The sequence below is a fragment of the Rutilus rutilus genome, assembly GCF_951802725.1.
Source record: "Rutilus rutilus genome assembly, chromosome: 9".
In the NCBI taxonomy this organism is placed as follows: Eukaryota; Metazoa; Chordata; class Actinopteri; order Cypriniformes; family Leuciscidae; genus Rutilus; species Rutilus rutilus.
The window spans coordinates 7,687,583-7,704,401 of NC_140223.1; the positions used below are offsets into that span (position 1 = coordinate 7,687,583).

General features: G+C 38.0%; 1 long non-coding RNA gene across 1 annotated transcript in view; it reads right to left on the minus strand.

Annotated features, from left to right (window-relative positions):
- Nucleotides 1-12,989: 12,989 nt before the first annotated feature.
- LOC311296765 overlaps nt 12,990-16,819 on the minus strand; it is a 120,479-nt gene continuing 116,649 nt past the window's right edge. The window contains exons 2-3 of the long non-coding RNA XR_014628699.1: nt 13,516-13,621; nt 12,990-13,176 (exon numbers count right to left, since the gene is read on the minus strand). This is a non-coding gene — a long non-coding RNA (uncharacterized lncRNA). The remainder of the gene's footprint in view (nt 13,177-13,515; nt 13,622-16,819) is intronic.

Genomic DNA, 16,819 nt, shown 5'->3' on the forward strand with positions numbered 1-16,819 from the left:
GAGTCTGAAAGAAGGACTGAAGGCCGTGAGATTGTGTTGGTCATTCATGACATTTCATTCAACAACTACAACAGCTTGTACGCATCATACAGCATTACGTCATTGCTCACGCACAGTTCTGTCAAGGGGTGTGTTTCCCCAAAGCATCGTTAGCCAACTATGGTCACAAGTTCCGTCGTTATCAGCATAGCTCAACGAGTCAGTGTTTGCCGAAACCATCGTTCTAATGAACATTCGCAAACAGCATCGCAAAGTTGTGTGGTTGGAACGACAGCTCTCGACCTGTGGTTAGAAGTTTCTAGTTTGCATGACACGTGGACTTAATAAATCCTTATCTTGAGCAAAATAAGCAAGCTGACATTCAGTACAACCTGTGTCTTTTATTTAGAATACATACAAATTTCATTTACGTCTTTTAGTTTGTCAAGATATTTAAAGCACCGTTTTTGAAGAGTGCGCATGTGCGAACATGCTCTACTATGTAAGCATGAACCTATGATTGAATCTGGAAATAAAGCGAAATAACTGAGAAAAATGAGAAATAGTCTTCAGATGCCATGTCTGTAATTTATAGCAAAACATCTAGCGTTTTATTGTTTGCATGTAAACGTGTGTGTGTGTGTGTGTGTGTGTGATAAAGTGAGAGTTGTTTATCATTTGCTGTTATTAATCTTTTCCAGTTTTTCATTAATATCTCTGGCTGTGTTTTTTCTGAAATAATCTCCAGATGTGATGTAACTCAGTAATGTCTCATACTCATATGTGTCTGTCTGTTTGTTTTATTGTAGGACTCTCAGTATTTAGACATCAGTTCAGTTTCCTCAGGATCAGCTGATGGTGAATAAAGAGCCGCTACAGAGACTGAAGATACAGAGACACACAGCGATCACACTAATGTGTGTGTGTGACTTCACACACCAGATTCTAGTTTTATAGTAAAATGAAAATGAGTGCTGAAAATAGCAGCTTTGAATTGATTCAAATTTGTTAGATATTGATTACAATGTAGATCGTGAAACACTCAAAATATGTGGCAAACGGTTAAAGCAAAGTGAAAACAAGCCTTAAACAATAGATTTATTGTCAATTCAGACAGCGTTGGGAAATTTTTTTATCAAGAGTAAATATTTGCCAAATATTGTCCTATCCTAAAAAAAACATACATCACTGGCAAGCTTATTTATTCAGCTTTCAGATAATGTATAAATCTCAAATAAAAAAAAACTTGACCCATGTGACTGGTTTTCAACCTAGGCTATATTTAATTGATTACAGTTTAAGGATCAGATATTTAATAAGATAATAATCCTTTATTAGTCCCACAGTGGGGATTTTTTATGTTCAAAGTGATAAACTATTGTTTTTTTGTAAAAATACGTTCAGTGTGATACATCACCTTTTCTTCTAACAACACTCAGTAAGTGTTTTGGAACTGACACTAATTGTTGAAGTTAAAGTTTCTTTCTTATTGATAAATTACTTTAAGTACTCAACAGTCTGTGGTCTCTGTTGTTGTATTTTTCGCTTCATAATGCACCACACATTTTCAATAGGAGAACCGGTCTGGACCGTATGGAATTATTCTTGTGCCAATAATAATGAACGTAGCTTTTCAAGAAACTAATGGAAATATAAATTGAAACTGAATATAATATCTTTGAAACTGAAAAAGAATAAATCGCAGGCAAATTTTTTGACTTCACTGCATGTTTTGCTAACTATTTCTCATCCTTCAATCGCTGATCTGAACTTACAAATGCGCTTCCAGAGTTTTCATTTGCGCTTCTGAAGTTTTCGTTTACACTTCTGGAGTTTTCGTTCGCCGTTCTGACACATTTCTCTCGTGGGGGCGGGGCTAGTGGCAGTGTGTTCTCATTGGCTACTGAGGTTTTGACTGACAGCTTCTTCACCTGGAAGTGAAGACGTCAGTGTTGTGTTTACATGTGTGGATTTAAGCGTCTGTAATCGCAGCTTTCTATTTCATTTTAGTGATATTAAGTTAAGGTTTTTTTTTTTATTTTTTATCTGTATTTACCTGCTGCTACTACTTTGTCGACAGAAGCTTTTAGGAGCACAAGAGATCTATTCAGTCTATTCAGGTGTAATTGTACATTAAAGTATATAATACTTAAAATATTGTAGTGTCCAATGTTTTCAGAGAATATTTGTTTATTCCTGATGATTATTCTGCTTGTTAGGCTCTGATTAGGTTGAGCTGTTACAATTTAATGAGAATACTAGCAAACGTGTGTGATATATTCAGCCGTCAAGAAAGTTTCACTTAATCAAGGTTGGCAACCATGGCCATCACACTACTCATTGTTAGCATGATATACATTTACACCATCAAAATTAATGATCACTTAAATAAGAGGAATTTAAACAATATGAAAATTGCAATCGTGGCCTCATGTCAGATACAGACCTCAAAGGGCATTTCATTACATATGTCACACAAAGAATGTTCTTGTTGCCATTTTTTTTATTGGTAATTGTATTTAGTTATTTCATTTAATTAATAATATCTTCTAACATTTAAAATTGTAAATATATTTTAACAATCATCAACCGTTTCAGTTGTGACTTCTACAACCAGTTAAATGAATGTAATTGAAAATATGAATTCCAATAAATTTACATTCTTTATTGTCACTAAAGCATTTACACAAGTATCAGAGTGAAAGTCTTGGATGCAATTATGTTGTGACAGGAAAGACCAGAATCCACAAAACATTAACTGCATAATATACATGTAATGCACAGTATTCTCATGATATATATTACTATACAAAATGCACAATTACAAATATATTAAAAAAATTCATATACATTTTAAATGATGCAATGATTCTTTGAACAGTTCCTGTTGCAGTACAATAGCAAAGCAGTGACTGGACACAAGCAGTACAAGGATAGTCCACCCAAAACATGAGGATTCTCTCATCATTTACTCTCCTTCATGCCATCCCAGATGTATATGACTTTCTTCTTCACATAAACATAGACAAAGATTTTAAAGGAAATAATCCATCTCTGTGAGTCCATATAATACAAGTGGATTGTAACCCATGTACGTAAGACAGTTGGTCGGAAGTGATTTTTAATAGTTAAAACAGTTTACAATATTAGTATTTCTTTTATCTAGCCTGTTGTTTGACTTCAGAAGGCAATGATTCATCCACTGAGGTCCGCATGGATTACCGTCACACTCACTGTGTGTGATTTTTAAAGTGTCTTTAGGACTCGCAGAGATGGATTACTTTCCTTACAATCTTAATTCGTGTTTATCTGTAGAAAGAAAGTAAAATGCATCTGGGACAGCATGAGGGTGAGTAAAATAAGAGAGAATTTTATTTTTGGGTGAACTATGCCCTTAACATTCATATGCTGTTGGTATGCTAATCCAAGATCAGCATAGACTAATAAGAATAAAGTGCAACCTCTTGTGTACTTGTGAACTGTGTTTGTTTTAATCTAGAGGAAATTGAAATATTTGCTAGTTTATAATATTAAAATAAAATAAATCAGGTGTCTGAAGATCAAGATCCCAGTCATTCAAAGGTGATGTGTCTGAACAAAGTAAGATTATTGTCTGATAGGGACAGTGGATCTCAGGTACTATCACTCCATCCTCTGTGTCAGCATCAGAATTTTGTTTATGGAAAAGTTGCTCCACTACCTGGAAAATGAGAGAGGAAATGTATTATGATCTAACAATACAAACTGATTTGAACTCCCACATACAGTAACAAGTTGAAGACTTAAAATATTTATTCCAAACAAATTATATAAATGTTTTAAGAGATTTTACAGTACTAAATATTTACCTCGGAGTCATGCAGCATTTATCATCTGTAATACTGTTGTGTAACCAGTAGATGGCTGTATAGCCCTATATATAAACATATATCCATGGCTGTGTATTCCCTAGTTGCTGGATGTTTTCAGTCATAATTACTTGCATGTTTTAAGTTTTTCATTTGGACATATATTTATTATTAAAGACTGTTAAAGATTAAACATTTTTCTCAGAAATGTTCATTTGAAGTGCAATTTTTTGCATTATTATTATTAGTCAAATATGGACACAGAAAAAGCATTTTGTTACTCATACTAGCTACATATAATAGCTTTATCAGTCATCTTTATCACAAAGTAATCAGAATAAATATTGCGACCAGGGCGATACTTCAAAATAATTGAGTGTTTACATATTATGAACAGAGACGTGGTCTGTGGTCAAGTCGTGTCTCTCTCCTCTTTCAAAAACTCTGCATCGCAAATTAATCAGCAATTGAGAAATTCAGGTTTAAATAGCTTTATCGGCATGGTAAAAAAAGGCTTTACATTGCCAAAGTTGAATCAGGCAGTGATCGACAGCGCTCTGGTCCTATAGCATCGGTCATTGACTGATACAGTACTTTTTTTACTTTAGGCTACAGTACAGATAGTGTACAGTACTCTAGCCCAATGATGTTTGGGGTGGCTGGGGGGAAATATGATCTAATCGAAGACTGTAACCGAATGTAGATAAACAAGTCATGTAATGATTGGGCTAAGTTAAATCAAGACAACAGCTGTATAATGTTATGGGCTCTCACTGAGCTCTAAAATGCCTCTCCACCTTAAAAAAGCCAGTAGGCTACTGTATTATAAATAGTATTAGTATAGTATTTTTAAAAAAATCAGACTTACCACGAGTAGGCTATCCAGTATCCTGATAGCGACGATGACTAATGATAATCATTCGTCTGTACTATTCCTTCTATAAGAAATCATCTCAACAATATAGTGTAGCAGCAAATAAATACAGATAACTTAATATCACTAAAATGAAATAGAAAGCTGCGATTACAGACGCTTAAATCCACACATGTAAACATAACACTGACGTCTTCACTTCCAGGTGAAGAAGCTGTCAGTCAAAACTTCAGTAGCCATTGAGAACACACTGCCACTAGCCCCGCCCCCACGAGAGAAATGTGTCAGAACGGCGAACGAAAAGTTCAGAAGCGTAAACGAAAACTTCAGAAGCGCAAATGAAAACTCTGGAAGCTCATTTGTAAGTTCAGATCAGCGATTGAAGGATGAGAAATAGTTAGCAAAACATGCAGTGTATTAAAAACGAAGTCAAAAAATTTGCCTGCGATTTATTCTTTTTCAGTTTCAAAGATATTTTATTCAGTTTCAATTTATATTTCCATTAGTTTCTTGAAAAGCTACGTTCATTATTATTGGCACAAGAATAATTCCATAGGACCGCAGGCAGGCCAGTCTAGTACCTGAACTCTTTTACTATGAAGCCACACTGTTGTAACATTTGCAGAATGAATCTTGGCATTGTCTTGCTGAAATAAGCAGGGATGTCTCTTAAAAAGACGTTGCCTTGATGGCAGCATTATGCAAAAAAAAATTCTCATGCTATAGCCAGACAAAAGTGTCAAAACACATGTTATAAAAACGCACACTTCCAGTTGTTGCTTATTATTGGCTGAGCTGTGTTCGATGCCATTGCAATATACTTTGTAACCACGCAGTTGAGAGTTGTAATAAAATGAGACGACACGCAGCCAGTTGCAGAGGGAAAAACCTCACAGTTCGAGCGCCAAATACGCACCCACACGTGGATCAGCTTCAAGAGAGAGTGAGACAAAGAAATCGTACTGTATCCAGATGGATAGTCGATGCTATAGCGCTAGCTTACGCCTCTAGGGGCTTGCAGTGCCCGTTAGGTGTTAGAGCGCACTCCACAAGAGGCATGGCCTCATCGTGGGCTTGGTCTAGTGGGATTGCCTTACAAGATATCTGTATGGCGGCAGGCTGGGCCTCCCCGTCTACATTTATAAGGTTTTATAACCTAGAGGTTCCCGCTTTGCAGGCTAAGCTGCTTTCGGTCTGATAAGTCGATATTATCTGCCCCGATGTTTTCGGCCCAGAATACTGAAACTACTTGAGCAACGCTCGCTGATCGATCATGCAGCTCTATGGGCAGTGTGAAGACCCATAATATTCACCAGACTAAGCCGAGTTTTCGCCCTGGCTGTGTGTGAAACACTATTTATATAATCGCTCCTTATAGGATGCTATTCATTGTAGGAAGGATGCTATTCTAGCCCCTCTTCCTGGACTCTCTGTGGGTACCTGTACTGATGATCATGTACTATATGGGCCCTGGGCACCTGCCCTTGGGACTTTGGTACTGGATCTCAGCACGCACGGCGTTTTACACTGTGTTCCCCATAGCGTAAGATATTATGCAGTACGAGAGAACCTCTCGGAAGAGAACGTACTCGGTTACTAACGTAACCTCGGTTCTCTCTAGAGAGGGAACGTGTACTGCGTATCTTGCCGTGCCTGCAACACGCTCTGGTTCGCTCCGGCGATGAAAACCAGCTATATCCGCCTGCCGAGCTATGTTTATAGCCCAAGGCCATGCCCGTTTCGGCGGGACGTGACGCAGTGGGCGCCCTCATTGGAGCTGACGTCACGACAGGGCCTTCTTGATAGGCTGCTGCAGTTGCCGCAGAGCAGCCAATAGGCGCGCGAGCTGTTTCGCCTATGTCTGCGTGCTGCCGCAACGCGTTTTACATTATTACAAAATGAAGGATAATTTTTGGCTTCAATATCTTGTGGAAAAGAGATTTCCCCGTAGCGTAAGATATTACGCAGTACTCTTTCCCTCTCTAGAGAGAACCGAGGTTACATTAGTAACCGAGTACCAGGGACGTGCACAGGAATTTTGAGGGGCAGTTGCTCTGACATGAAAAAAGGGCACTGGTCCCACTGTTATTGTTGTTGTTGCAGAGTGCGTTCATATACAAGTGAGTGATTTTGTTTTATGTTATTCATTATCTTTAAAGAGCTGTGATTTGAATGTGAGATTGATTGTATCTGCGTTAGTTAGTTATAATCGCGTATGTACGCAACACGCATTGTCGATTGCATCATCCATATACGGTGCTAGTGAAAGCATACATAGACAGTTATATATTGATATTTACGTATAATATTGTAATTATGAGTCCCTTTGAGTCATTTTGGGTATGTGTTCTTATTTACTGTGAAAGGAGATTGTTCACATTAATGAAACCATATGTATCGATTCCAGTCAGCTCACGTCAGAGAACGTGATGCCATTTTTTTTAAGTGCTAATATAGTCTCTACATGTCTGAATCGATTGCTATGTGTATAATTATATACATAATGTACGTATAATTGACAGATTGTGTTCATTCTTGTTATTACTGTTCATTACTAATTTAGTATTATTATTTTCTGTTTGTTTTAGAACCACTCATTCTACGTTACACTCCAAACTACTCGGTCATACCCTCTACTACTTGTACTGCAATTGTTCACTCAACTCAATTCTACGACTGTAACTGTCTCTACAAGCCTCAATCCATTAAAGTGTACTTCGTCTCTGACCGGACGACTTATGTCTGCTCAATATCCACCAGCACAACACTAGTCTACCCAACAGTTTACATGCACACCTTTTGTTTCAATCTAACTGAATTCATTCCAATTGGTGAATCTGAATGTAGTGTTTACATGAACGTTAAACAAGTGATCGGTTGATGTGCGTTTTAACATTGCTAAGAAAATTCCCGCTCCTCCGTGAGAGATACGACACCGGTGCGTCTCAGTAATCACGCCACTCGTCCTGCTCGCCACAGTAATGAATGTCGACTGTAGAACGCAAAAGCCGAATCAATCCCGGACATTTTGGGCGATCTCGAAATCCCGGGCAAACTCGTCACGGAGTCTCACTAGTAGCCTAGCCTTGTTGTTTTCATCAACTGCGCTCTCTTAAGCCCAATTTATACTTCTGCGTCGAACTTACGCCGTAGCTACGTCGTACGCTGTGTCCGCGTAGAATTGACGCGTTGTTACATTTTTGGAGAGGTGCGCGTCAGGGTACGCGCGCTAAACACAGCCTACGACGTAGGCGTAAGTTCGACGCAGAAGTATAAATTGGGCTTTACTGGTAGGCGCGGCTTGGGAGTGGCCTCCTAGGGCAGCGAAACAAGTGCATTCTGGGAGTTGTTGTCTTTCATCCACATTAGCCAAAAATACATTTTCTGGCTTTTCTCAGTCTAGAAAGCTCCAAATTCAAAAATAATTTAACATTTATTCTACATAAATGACCTATTTTAAATACACATTCATCTTTCCATAGGTGAAGTATCCCTTTAAGTATTTGTCCATTTTGCTTACAGAGACTCCGCCCACAAGCTCTTCTGATTGGCTGTGACTCAAGATTGATTTTGTTGCGTTGAACCTTATCATACCAAGTCTGATCTCACAATGAATTCAAGTTCAGAAACAAGTTCTATTTGCAATTTTTGTAATTTTACATGTGTATGTAAGAATAGTTTTACAAATAATTCTCTCAAATGTCACAATTTATGCAAGATTTATAAGCAACAAAAAACATTGCTTTTACAATTAACAATGCAAGTCAATAGAAATAGTCAACTTTATGACATTGTACAGTACACTTCATCAAAAATAACACTGTAAAACCTGTAAAATATGTCGATAGTGATTGCCTATTGGTTCTAGATCAGGGTTGCTGACAGTAACATTACAGTCAACCCTAACTGAATAAGATTGTGAACTAAATTAAAGAAATTAATGCCATCCCTGCAAATCTCTTTGGATGAAAGAAATCTGCTTAATATTGACGATCTATCCGCTCGCTCGCGAGAGACGCTGTTTGATCAAACATTGACATATTAACTAACTGTTTTGCCGACATGTTATAGTCGTGCATCAATAGCATGTTTTGAAAAGCAGATTTAAAGGAAGTCTGTCTCTCCGACGGCCGGCTTTAGCGTCCCGGCGGCTGCGTTGACGGTGAAGGCAGAGATGCTGATTTGGCGTTCGACCTCGTCCCAGGCCTTCTGCGGGTTCACCGCGTTCTCGATGTCGAACAAAGCGTCATAAATCCTTGGGAAAGACTCGCCTGCGTATTTATTGTGACTGCTGGGTGCAAAAATGACATGCCTGGAAGAAACGAAAGAGAAAGAGACAAACATGTTGTTTGTGCATGTAACAAAAAACATGTAATCAGACACAGGTAATACTTAAACTGATCCACAAAACACTGTTGAGTGGTTATTACCTTCTTAATGGAAGTACAGGTTATGCTTAATTTGGCATTTGACAGTGCATTGTGGGTAGGAGCAAACTGTACCAAGAGAAAGCCGTTCTTTAGAGCTCTAATACTACAAAACGTGTGATTGTTTCTGTTTTTAGACTTAAACCACTAATCCTAAGTATTAAACGTGAGTTATGAACTTCACAGTGTAATGATAGATTGTGCTTTACCTGCAAAATGGTCTTCCAGGCAAACCCAACGGATCAATGAAAGCTCTCTCTAAATACATCAGCTGATCATTTACCATCCGCACATCCAGGGCACTGAGAGACAGATAAAGATAAGGTAACAGTTGTAATGTGTCATGAGATGTGACACAGGAACCACGTCATCATATAACAGGCCATGAGACTCTATAACAGCACTGTGACACAACACCTAACCTGTGCGTAAACTCAAACCTAGCATTTTAGTGCTGAAGACTGTGCTGTTGTTTTGTCATTCATACTTAGAAGTGTCGAGCTGATCGAGACGCTGATGAAAGTCTCGCGCTGCGACTGTGAAGTTCTCAACCGCTGAGAAGAGAGAGTCTAGAAACACATGATAAAGAAAGACGTTGGCTGTCAGGAGATAAATTAAGAGTTTTGCATTTGACATGGAAATAACTGCATGTGGAGAGATGGGATGCATCCAAATTCTTATACTCATATCTATGGCACACTTTTTTTTTACGTGCTACACTCTTAAAACATAAAGGTTATAAATGGGTGTTTTAGCAGCGATGGCACAGAAGAACCAGTTTTGGTTCTTCAAAGAAACTTTCAGTGATCAGTTCTTAAAGTGGACCTATTATGTCCTTTTTCAAAGTCTTGGTTTTGTTTCTGGCACTATAGTCCAGGCGTTTTAAGCCAAAATGGGGGTCAACTGTGAACAAATTGCAACAGAATCAAACTCAACTGATTTTGTATCCTCAATATGTCCTGAGTAAGGAAAAAAAAGCCCAGAAGAATCCCATTAGGGGAAAGTTCCGAAAAAGACCCAAATATATCCCATTCATACACCTATTCATTATTTTTCTCACATGAATAGGGAAAAAAAATGTATCCTTTAGATATCACCATGAAAATTACTGAGTTGATTACTTATATCAAGACAAACAAAAAATGTATTACAGGTTTTTTTTAATTGTTTGTTAACATGGACAAACGGTGCATAATCTAATTACAGATGTGCTAATTTGCATAAATACCACAACAGATCTAAACATTGGGTCTAGCCAGGTGAAAATGTCTTGATGCATCTTGTTGACATAACAGTAAAAGACTAAAGGCCATTGCACACTGAGTCCGAAATTCGCATCCGAAATTTTCGCACGTTAAGGCCATTGCACACTGAGTCCGAAATTCGCATCCGAAATTTTCGCACGTTAAAAAAAAAAATTCGACCTCACGTTATGTCAATCATGCTTGCACACTGTCTACGAAACTTTCGTCCGTAAAAAAAAAATTCGGATTGGGTTCGATTTTCTGCGTTTTTCGCATCCACAGCCAGTGTTTTGTGAGGTTTTTTGAAAATTCAGAGCCACCGTACAAGCGAACGACAAAATCCAGAATGACGTCTGACAAGTTGATACACTTCGTCTCGCAGCACAAGTACTGTATGAAAAACAAAATGCGGATTACAAAGACACTGAATAAAATATAACCTGTATACAGCTGTTCTGTCTGCCCAGCGCTTCTGCCGGCCGCATGTGTGTGTATGTGTGTGTGTGTGTGTGTGTGTCCGTCCATAGACATACTGCCAGTTTCTGTTCAGGATCGACTGGTTCACGGAAATTGGTGGTCTTCTTTTTAATATGTGGCTCCAGTATCGCTAGCAAAGCATCAAACTGTTCCACTGACATTCTGAGGTAAATTTTGAATCGTTTGGGATAATTTCGCAACTCCTTGATAAGGAGGTGAAACTCTCCTTCCTCTCGGCGCAATCTCAGGATTGGATGGACCCAATATTTCCTCTTTCTTTTTCTCTTTTTAAGAAGAAAGAGGGCAACAAATTCATCCTCACTGCTTGACGAATCCATTTAGTATTTTTTGCGTTTTTTTCCGCAAAGGTTTAATAAATACGCATCGGACTCAGTGTGCAAGGTTTCTGTGCGTGACGAATTTTACTGCTGACGAACACGAAAAAACGCTTACGAAAATTTCGGACTCAGTGTGCAATGGCCTTAAATGTTAAGGTCTGAATGGAACCCATTTAGGCTACCCATGAGCATGCATCCAAGCCTGCATTTTTTTGCTCAGAAATACAGTAAAAACAGTAATATTGTGAAATATTATTAAAAGTTACAATAACTGTTTTCTATTTGAATATATTGTAAAATGTAATTTATTCCTGTGATCAAAGCTGAATTTCCAGCATCATTACTCCAGTCTTCAGTGTCACATGATCCTTCAGAAATCAGTATAATATGATGATTTGATTTTAGGATGAAAACTGCACAGTTTTGAATAGCAGTATAAGTTTCATAAGTTTTGAATGAGAACAACCCTTTTATTTAATTTTGAATTAGATGCAATGATTAATCAAGCACAGATCATGCATTGAGACAATAAACAGGGTCAGTTTTGATTTCATGTTGATTTTAAACTTGGCTTTGGTAAGTGTGCATCACCTCTGGTTGACCTTTTGCAGAGAAAGCACTATAAGGAGGAACGATATCGGTAACATCTTCATAACCTTCAGGGATTGGCTCAGCCAGAGAGGTTAGAGATCTGAGAGAGAGAGAGAGAGAGAGAGAGAGAGAATTATGCACTGTAATCACTATAAAGTGTCATGGACTTTCATCTGTCACTATCACAACCAAGCTGGAGCCGCTACTCGTGACGAGATAAAGGCCTTAAAAACACACTTGCTCTTCATCAGGCTTCTGATGTCATGAGTCCTCTTCATTTTTCACTGTTCAAGATTCTAGATTTATATGGTTCTTTTGGGTTATTAAATAGTTTTTGAAGTCACGTTCTTCAGATCCTCATTATGGTTTCTGAGTTTTTAAAGCACATAAAGTGCATGGATGTCTTTCTAAAGAGCTAGAGAATATAAATGTCTTTCTTTGAAGAACTTTCTCCAATGACATCATCAGGCCTGTTTCGTTAAAAAAATTTTGTTTAAAAGATAATTATAGAATGCAATAGTCGGGTTCCAGAAACTCCCTTATTTTCTCCATAAGGGAATTGATTTTGAATGTTAAATTATAAATCTTTCAAGATTGTGAGCATTGTGACCAATGAGGTTGTTAATCGGTGGTATTTGCTTCTGTTGAAGCCATTAGCCTGCATTATTTCAGCTTAGTTTTAAAATAATTGTGTTTAACAGTGGAATTCGCAGTGAGAAACTACATTACCCATGATGCAGTACAGAAAATTTCACCAATCAGAGTCGAAAAAAGCAACACATGCCAAAATAGTATTTTAGCTCCGCCCACTCACATGAAGCAGCCAATGACGTGATCGAGTCGATCTCCTTACACTCTAAATATTGAAATGTTTGATATATATATGCATATTTTGCAATATATTGTTTTTATACATATTCTCAACATTTGTAAATGAGTAGTGTTATTGTAGTTCACTAAAGCCGTTACCTTTGTATTTTGTTCATGGCTTATAACGCTTCAACAACGACTATTTTATAATCCCTCCCTATGGGAAAAAATTTATGAATAAAAATACTTCCTGGAACCGGAAAAAGTGGGCAGCACTAATGCACTCAATGGTCACTCACAAATGTGTGAGGGAAGAGTGTCATCACTATCACTAATAACTTCAGGTTCTCTCAAAAGAAGCCTTGTTTGTGTGTGTTTGGGTTCTGGTTGTCAGTAAGTACCTCATTGCCCAGGTGGTCCACTATTGAGATGTAGTTGGGTCTAGTTTTATTTGGGTATGACAGCAACACGTCGTAGGGAACCAGCTCTACCGAGTCCAACCCAAACTCCATCCACTCGGCTCCAATCTGCTCCGCCAGATCCAGATTCTGCTGCGTTCCTGCCAGGTGTGGAAGCCTGGTGAACTTCCTATATATGACAAACATGAGACAAACATAATCTAGACTGGCTCATCTTGAAATGGGAAGGACAACTAGGCTAGCAATACATCCATCATTCACATGACAACATTAATAATCATTCCACATAAAACATTCTTCTCTAAACTAAACAAAAACACTATTATTAATTAAAGAAAATAAAAAGATAAACACTTTTAGTTCATAAATTACTTAAAAATGATGCAACTCCTATATTTATATTACCTATAATCCGTCAACAATTACATGCAGTTGTATCACCACCTTACTGTATGTTTTAGATGCACTTAATATCATTCAATAATATCAGGAGTTTATCTGAAGGCACCTGAGATGGTGTTTAATATTCTCTGCTTGCATCTCATCCAGAAAGTCTCGCAGGAAGCTTTTCGATGTGTGTCCATGATTGACAGTAGTAGGTCGAGCAAACCAGCCTAAGATGATGAGAAACACACATCTGTTACACCAAACCAGGTCTGAGAAATATTACCAATTCCTCTGTTTAATGTGCATAAGAGGAATTCATGATGAAGGTGTCTGTTCAAAATTAAACATCATAAATGCACTCGCTCTTAAAAATAAAGGTTCCTAAAGGGGTTTTTAACAGAAATACTATAGAAGAACCAGTTTGAGTTCCCCAAAGAACCTTTCAGTGAACAGTTCTTCAAAGAAACGAGTGTAAGGAACATTTTAAGAATCTAAAGAATCTTTTGTACAATGGAAAGATTCCATTAATGTTAAAGATTCTTCATGGAACCACCAATTCTAATAAAGAACCTTTATTTTGTGTAACGTATCATTGAAAGCAACAATACACAAAGTGAGCAAAACATCCGGGGTTCACAACATTTGTCAAATGGATTTTCATTACTTTTTTTCCATGCAGATTTGGTTTAGCATGTTTATGAAAGAATCTAACTCACAAAAAGCCATTTCTAGCTAATGCAATATTTAGACCTGAACAAAATTTAAAAAAAAATAAAAATAAAATATGCATTCAGAAAATAAATATAGGCTACATCACTGATTTATATTTCCATGAGTTTCCCAGATCTTTAAAATAAATGTTTAAATTCTCTGATATTTCATGGTTGTGGGACCCTTGAACATTTCTTCGAGACTGTGTTTATCTGTAAACATATTTATCCAAATAAAAGGTATTTAAACACCTGCATTTAAATAAAGATCTATGGGGTCTCAGTAGTCACACCTGTCCTAAATCCAGACATTCAAGACCTGAGGAATGCAGCACAGGAGATCTGGACAGGTGAGACCAACAGGAATCAAACACCTCAATTTGATTTTGACCATAAGCAACGACAAATCAGTAAACATATGAGTTGTTATTTCTAAAGAACCCTATTTGGCAACTTTGTGTCAACATGTTTTTTATGGCAAAATTATAAAGGACATCTAAAAAACAACCTGTCTCGCGAGAGACACTGCACATAATCAAAAATACTTATAAAGGTAGAGAAACTCACCAATAATAAAGCTGTAATAACCGTTAACCGGCAGATCCAGCTGATTATTTTATCCTCAGATCCCATTTGACTAAGCGCCGCACTTAACTTGTTGAAAGCTGGAGAACTAGAACTGCGAGCAGGAGAAGAGAGGTGAGAAATGTAGGCGGGTCTTGGTTGGCTTATGTTTAAAAGTTCATTGCAGCGAATCGATTCCTTTGAGTTAAAATGATTCACCAACTCGCTCGATTCATCCATGAAGTCCTCGCGCGGCATTTTACGCATTCCTCTTCGCAGTGACAAATGTTTAAACATCGCCGCTGATAATAAACTACTTCAACTAACCTAATTAGAAGCCTAAAACATTGCTGATTTGTTCTCTCAACCTAACTAGCTATAAAGGACTTGTGTCAGCACAGCATCAGTTGGCCGAAAGAAAGTTTGGTTCAGAGACGGTGCTGTCACGCATGCGCAGTATCTCCAGCTCATGGGTTCTATATCGAACGTGTCCGAAAGAAACAGTTCTCGGTTCTGTACTGGTGATTCGAGAACTGCTGCAACAACCAGTTCCTGACTCGAGAACCACTGTAGCAGTGTGTGTGCTGAGCTGAGAACTGCTGAAACCTTAGGCTAGCTAGCAGTCGACAAAACTAAAAAAGTGGATGCATGATGCTCTCCAGTATGTTTAATAGGCTACGTTATGTCTGATTAACACATTATAAACATTTACTTTGCACCCTTAAAACCATGGCAAGAGGTTACGTCAAAGATTTATATCAACTTACTTAGAAATTAAATGAGCTGTTCCTGAAAATAATGCTTTAGTATAATAATAAATGTTTAGTTTGACAGTTTTGCAATCCATTCATTGTTCCAATCTTTAAAATAATACAGTGATACGATACGACAGTAATTATGTGATAGGCCTAAACATGTTTCCAACATGTTTTATTTTGTTACACTAACTGATGTTCAACAAAATACTTAAGAAACATGCATTTGAAAAAAAATGCACGCATGCTCAGCTCATCGGTTCTCAGTGTGTCGAACACGTCCGAAAGAAACAATTCTCGGTTCTGTACTGGGGCCTCATTTATAAAACTTTGCGTAGGATTTGCGTCAGAAGTGGCGTACGGATGAAACATAGGACGTGCGTACGCACAGAAATATTCGGATTTTATAAAACCGTGCGCACGCACATCCTACGCAGTTTTCCCTTAATAAATCACAATCAATTCTAAATGTAACGCAGCTTTTGCGGCTTCATGTCACGCCCATAGTTGCCCATAAATAGTCCGTGAAACGCCCACAAGTTTATATTCATCGATTGCGAAATCATGGCAAACACAGAGGAAAACCAAGAAACGTAACTTCACTCAATGGCCCTCATTTATCAATCTTGCGTAGAAACGGGCGTATATATTGGCGTAAGATTATGCTTACACTCTTCTCATCGCCTGATTTATGAAGCTGTGCGTACCTTTGAAATTCTGGTGTACGCAATACCTGCCCTTGATAAATGCCGCGGCTGAAATCGATCGTCATTAGAATAACACGCCCCTATATATTCAAGTCTCCGCTCCCCCCACGCCCTCATTTTACGCCATGGACACACGGAAGACGGCAAAGAAGAGAAACTTCTTTGAGAAAGAGAAAGCGAAACCAGGGAAGTGGAAAGAAACAAAATTGATTTCTAGATTTTTATTATTAATGATGACGCTTATTGTTATTTAGAAGAAGAATGTCGTTATTATTATTATTTGTATTATTATTATTATTTTAAATAAGAAGAATGGCATTTTTATTATTTTGTCAGTCTTAATTATTTTTTTGGTCATTGAAAGCCTTTCATTACTAAACCCAGTCCGTGCACACCTGCCGGGCCTAACCCTGGCCTAACCATCGTTTCAAAGAATAGTACAACGGCGAGCGCGTCGAGTAACGCCTCGTCCGTTTGGGGAGGTGCGCGCGCAGTCTGCGGAGACTCGCGCTGCGGAGCCAGGCGAAAGTATAAACAAGGCTTGAAACGTCAGGTAAAGCGCACAGGCTCGCAACTTAAGGAATACATATGCCTACAATTCAAATGCTTTGGTAAATTCACACAAATTAAACATTGAAGTCCATGTTGCACAAAAATAAACACTGAAGTTTATAATTACTATGTTGTTG